Here is a 6323-nt window from a genome sequence, read left to right as displayed (position 1 = left end):
GCAGTTTGTATTTTTTCAAAATTCCAATTTTGCCCTTAACTTTTGACTTATTGCATTTTGGCCCTCCTTTTCAAGCCCCTGAACTTTTTGATAATTCCACTAGACCCTCAAGCTCTAAAATCCTCACTTCCTCTTTTGAAGATTCTGAAAAATTATCGTTTCGACCTCCCTTCGGCCGATTCGGTAAACTTTAAGAAATTGCACTTTGGCCCGAATTTTCATTTGGCCTTTAATCCTTTTTGTTTCTTCCAAAAACCATTGAATGGTTGTTCTATACACCAAATATGACCTTTATCGGCGTTTCGTTGACTTACCGAAAACCCCCTGCGATTATTCGATTTTTCAGCCTTACTTCTAGCTGCATTTTCGCTGTACCGAAAACTGTTCCCGACCCAAATTCTTTCGTTGCCATAAATCATATGTCAAATTACTCGACACTGTCATATTATTTTCTTTAGACATCTCAGCTCCAAGGTACTCCCGACAGTCGATTCGGTCAATTTCTATGACTATTCTGATACCTATTTTCCTCAAAATTCAATTTTTCTAATAAAATACTATTTCTTAAATAACCCAACGTTCTTGGGTATTATACCACTCATCTTGATCTAATTGTTTAAGTTTTCTTGAAACTCATGCCTGCCTCGAAACACATATCCCTAGTATTTTTCCTAACCAAATTTTAGAAAAATTAACAAAATTAAATTCCCTAATTTTTTAGAATTTTACCATAATTTTCCTATTTTTTATGTTTTCTTTATTTTTTCTATTTTTACTTTACTTTACGCGCCTATACGGGCCTGCACCCACGCGCCTTCTTTTGTCGTCTTATTCGATTGCCCTCTCGCCTCTGACCACTGGTTTTTGCTTCAAATATCTTGTTTTCTTCTTCAATATCACTCTATTATGATGAATCACATGATAGATCTATGATTCAATTAAAGGACTATAGTTTTAATGATGAAAAACTTCTCTCGCTTTTGCAAAATCTTTTAAAAATGATTTGTTGTTATCAAAAACAAAATATCTTCAAAGCATACTCTTATGAAAAATCGTACTCAAAAGGTCGTAAGTGCTGTTAGTCGAAATAGGTTCCAAGTGAAGCATTTTTTTCAAAATCAGTAAGGTCATCTGTTGACTGGTCAATATAACCTATTGATCGTTTTTTTTTTTAAATTTGGCCCAGTTGTCGATCGATGCTTATGCATCTGTCGATTGGCATAATGGGTGTATTTTTAAAGATATCTATCCATCGATCGATCTTTTGTATTGACCTTAAGCTGTTGGCTGATGCTTATGCATCTGTCGACTGTTAGTATTTGTTTTCTAAAAAGGATGGCTTCATTTGTCAACTGATGATTAGACATCTATCGACCGATGCTCTTGCATCTGTCAACTGGTAGAATGCCAATCCCGAATGCTTTTGTGGTGAGCAAGCCATTTGTTGATTGATGCCTATGCATCTGTCGATTGGCAGAATGCTTGCACAAGGAACTGTCGACAGTCTCATATGATCTGTCAATCAAATTTTGAATTTTTACTAATTTGTCGATCGATGTCTTGCATCTGTCGACTGTTTGCTTTGCAAAAACACATAACGACCAGTTCATCTTTTGCACTCAAGTGCTCTCTCTACTTACAACGGCTTGTTTCAAACTTGGGCATTTAAGAGGCTATAAATACAAGTCAAAAGAAGAATTCAAGGCACCTAAGCGATCTATCTACAAGCTCCCAAGTGCTAAAATCATTATTGTGCTTCATTGGTAATTTCGTTTTCTTTTCAAGGCATTGTATTTATTTTGTGTAATTCTTATTCAAGCCTTGTTTTATTTTTGAGAGAACTTGTAACTGAGAATATTGTTTCTCAGACCCTCTCTTATCTTGTAACATTTTGTATTTTCCTAACTTATATAGCTAGAGGACCTATAGTCATAGTGGGAGGTTTGTATTATTTAGCGTTGCTAGAGGGTTTACTTGTCAAAGCAAGAGGATTGTATGTTTCTAGTTTGGTGCTAGAAGGCCTATCCAGTGTGGTAGGATGATTATAGTGATTTACTTAAAAATCCTTAGTGTAGAGCTAAGGTAGTGGATTATGCTTGTTTAAGACGAACCACCATATATCGCTTGTGTCTTTCTATTGCGCTTGTTTTGCAATTCATAATCTGTGCCTTGGAATATTTCAAGCATCCTTAACTTGCATAAATATTTTCATTCTTATTTAGTAAGAAAATTTTCAGTTTTATATCCAATTTTTAAATAACTCAATTCACCTCCCTCTTGGGTATTATTATAGCTATTATATTCTATGATATTCTTATTTTCAAACACAATGGAATCACTTGTGGCTCAAAAAATCTGTCAAAACACCCTCGTTTTGGTCAATTAACCTTGGACTCTAGTGATACCCAATTTTCCAATGACACTTCAAAACCAGTTCAAATCATCATCAAAATCTCTCAAATTCTCCAGAAATCTTCTCTCTCGCATGGAAAATAAAAGCCCTTGATCCATTTTTTCCTAATTTTTCTTGGAATTCTCAAATTTTTGGTTGAAAACTTGGTGAAACTCTTTGTTAAGAACCCCTTATTTATAGCCAATTCTAGCTGACCCATCAGCCAATCAGGTTGCCTTCTTGCACTGGTGATCTTACCTTAGGCCATAATGACCCTAAATCCCATCTCTGGATGTCGATTAAATGTTAGCCACAGTGTGGCTGTCGGCTTGCTATTTGGCCCCTTAGCTTTTGTCTTCTTTCCTTTTGGCCCCTTGCCCTCAAGTCCTTAATTTTTAAAAAATTATACTTAGTACTCATAACTTTGAAAAATTATACTTTTATCCCAATAACTTTAAAAAATTACACTTTTGCCCCAATAAAAATTACACCTAAATACACAAAATTTTGGGTATTACAGAACCAAATTATTGGTTTATATCTTACTATTTATTGCCTAAAATTGAAAAAAAAAATGAATTTAAAGAGTTGGGAGCCTTTTCATCTAAATGATATCTCAATATTTATTGTTTAATATTAAAAAATGATTTGTAAACTTGAAGAGTTTGGGAATCTCTTCATCCTAATGACACCTTACTATTTATTTCTTAACACTAAAAAATAATCTATAAATTTAGAAAGTTGGGAGGCCTTTTCATTTACATGGAATAACAAAATAAATAGAACATGAATTTAAACAAAAAAAGTGTCATGAAATAAAATCAGTGATTTTCTATTTCAAAAAATAAAAAAATAAATTTTAAATAATTAAGTATCAAAATTAATAAATTTGGGACCTAAATATAAGCATTAGTGATCTGTGTCTTAAGTCGACACTGATATACATATATATATATGTATACATATAAGTATACATATATATATGCAAGTAAATTTTTATACATCTATGTATTTACATGTATATATGTACATATACCTATATATACACTTGCATATATGTAAGTATGTATCATAAATATAAATATATAAATATAAGCATATTTATACTTATATTGTAAGGACCCAACAAAATAAAGTAAAATAAAAAAATAATAATAAATATGAAACATATAAAATGATATATATATATGTATATATATTATAATAAAAGAGAAAAAAAAAGCAGGTGGATTCGATCGGATCCGACCACTAAGAAAAAAAGGCCAACCTAATTGGAAACGAGCCGGCCATAATAGGAAACTGGGGAGTGGGGAAGGGGAGGGAGTGGGCAGAAGGGTTCCCTCACCAATTATGCTCTCTCTCTACCAATTATGCTCTTAAATATTTTTTAGGGGATGTTTGGTATGGGAGAAGTTTTTAAATTTTTGGAATTCATGATTTCTGATAATGTTCTTAGAAATATTTGATTTTCAGAATTTATGTAATTCTATATTTGATTAGATTTAAACATTCTTAGAAATATTGAGTATTCTTTTACGAAAATATTATATTTTTGAGAATTTATGTTTTTTTTTCAAAATTACCCTTATTTGATTTGTTTAAAAATGATAAATTCCTTTTACTATATAAAATATATTGGAACCCATAACATCTTTAATAAGTCAAAAAAATATCATCTTTTTACACAATATATATATGCGTGTATGTATATATATAATATATATACATAATATATATGTTTGTATGAATATCTACTTTAATATATATATAAAATTTTATAATAAATAATATATATAATATGCTTGTATGGGATTATAAAAGGGTAAGGGGTGTTTTAATTTTTTTATTTGTTAAAAACATTTCCAAGTTCATGAGAAACTTGAATTCCCAATTCCACATGAAAATCTTTTTATAAGAAATTTGCTAAATAATTATTTTCAAAAATTCTATTTCTCAGAATTATTTTTACGAAAAAATTATACCAAATATAGGAATATAAATTTTCAATCTAATATTTTCAAAAATATTAAAATTTCTCCTGTGCGCCCCTTAAATAAAGTTATTGATTTTATAAAATTTAACTGTTCAATCTTCAATTCATTAGCATTTTTAGCGTGAAATTGGCCTCAATCTAAAAATAAGTAAGTCTTAGTTTAGTCGATAATTTTTTCAATACCGATCCATTATATATACATTTATGCTTGCGGTTTGAGTGCTTGGCCAGAGATCAAAACTTAGATTTACGAATTATATTTTTACCGGCCGATTTGATTGAATGCGGATGGACGGTCCGAAAGATATTTTTGCATGATGACGTGGCGATTCCTGATTGGTCATCAGGTCGCCCAAGACGTGGCTCCACTCGACCCAATTCACGTACTACTTTAAGGTGCGTTACCCCTCCTCTCTGCCTTTTCTGTAGAACCCTATCTCGCTCTCTCTCTCTCTCTCCCCATCAATATCTTTCTCTCTCCGGTCTCCGATCCACATGTCCAGCGCAGTGGAGAGATAAAAGGATTGAATCTTTTTGCTCCCTTCTCTTTCGAAATTGTTCTATAAATAATGGCTCATTCTTGATAAAAAAATGTCTCTAAACATATCTATTTTTCAATTCTTGTGACTAGAAAAATATTTTCACAAAAATGTCTTTATGAAGTGCTTCATATTCAAATGAGGAAGACCAGCTCTTATGCCATGTATATCTTGATGTTTCTCAAAATCCAATTATAGGTACAAACCAATCTAGTCTTCAATTTTGGTCTCGCATAGAGACTGAATATCACAAGGCATTACCAGTGCATATTACTCAAGTTCGACCTAGAAGATCTCTGACCTCGCGAATGCAAGTAATCAATGCAGCAATTAGCAAGTTGAGAGGATGCATTCGACAAATTGAAAATTTGAATCCAAGTGGCGCTTCAGAACAAGATATCGTAAGTATTTTCTGTTTTTTAGTTATAAATGTTTTATGAAATTCATTTTACTTGTATTTTGATTTCATTTTTGACAACTTTAAATTTTGGTTGTATTGTGTAGTTAATTCAAGCTAAAGCCCTACTAGCACATGATGCAAATTATAGTAAAGGATTCAAATTTGAGCACGTGTGGCCATTGCTTAAAGATACTGAGAAATATTCCAATATGTTTAGCACACAAACTGCAAGCTGTCGAAAAAGAAATGAAGGCAAAGAAGCCTCACAATCAGATTCTGGAGCATCACAGTCTGAAGGTACATCGTCATTTTGTTTTGATTTAAATGCAGACTTCGAAAGTCAAGAGAAAAATAATGATATTAATGACAAGAATGATTCAATTGAGCGACCCGTTGGGAGGAAAAAAGAAAAAATGAAAAAAAAAAAAAGGTGATGAGATGATGCAATTTTTTAGATCAATGAAACAAGAAAATCAACAAATTACGGATATGTTTAAAGAAAGTCAGACACGTATGCAAGAAACGCAAGCTCTAATGCAAAGGAATTGTGAAATTCAACTGTTACGAGCTCAAAATGAGTCCAAAAAAATAGAGTTGCGAGAACGACGTGAAGAGAATAAAATTTTACAAAGGGATGCAGATTCTATAAAAGATCCAATGGTACGTGATGCTATTCGAAGTGAACAAATGAGAATTTGTGAAAAAAGAGCTCGTGAGCAACAATTTCAAGGAGGAAGCGGATCATCAAATTCATTTGGCCAGTATTTTAGTGGTTATGGAGGAAATGGAGATGATCTTCCCAATTTTTAAATGTACTTTAGAATTAAGAATAGAAAGTATTTTATTTTTAAGCCATGTTGTTGTTGTTGTTTTTATTTTAAGCTTTTTTTTCTATTTTCATCATGTATTTTTAATTTAAGTTAATGAAAAAATTATTGCTTTTCATTATATTATTGAATTTTTACATTAAGAATATTTTCTTCCTATTAAATAATTATT

This window comes from Diospyros lotus, chromosome 3, assembly GCF_014633365.1.
Source record: "Diospyros lotus cultivar Yz01 chromosome 3, ASM1463336v1, whole genome shotgun sequence".
In the NCBI taxonomy this organism is placed as follows: domain Eukaryota; kingdom Viridiplantae; phylum Streptophyta; class Magnoliopsida; order Ericales; family Ebenaceae; genus Diospyros; species Diospyros lotus.
This window is presented reverse-complemented; position numbering follows the sequence as displayed.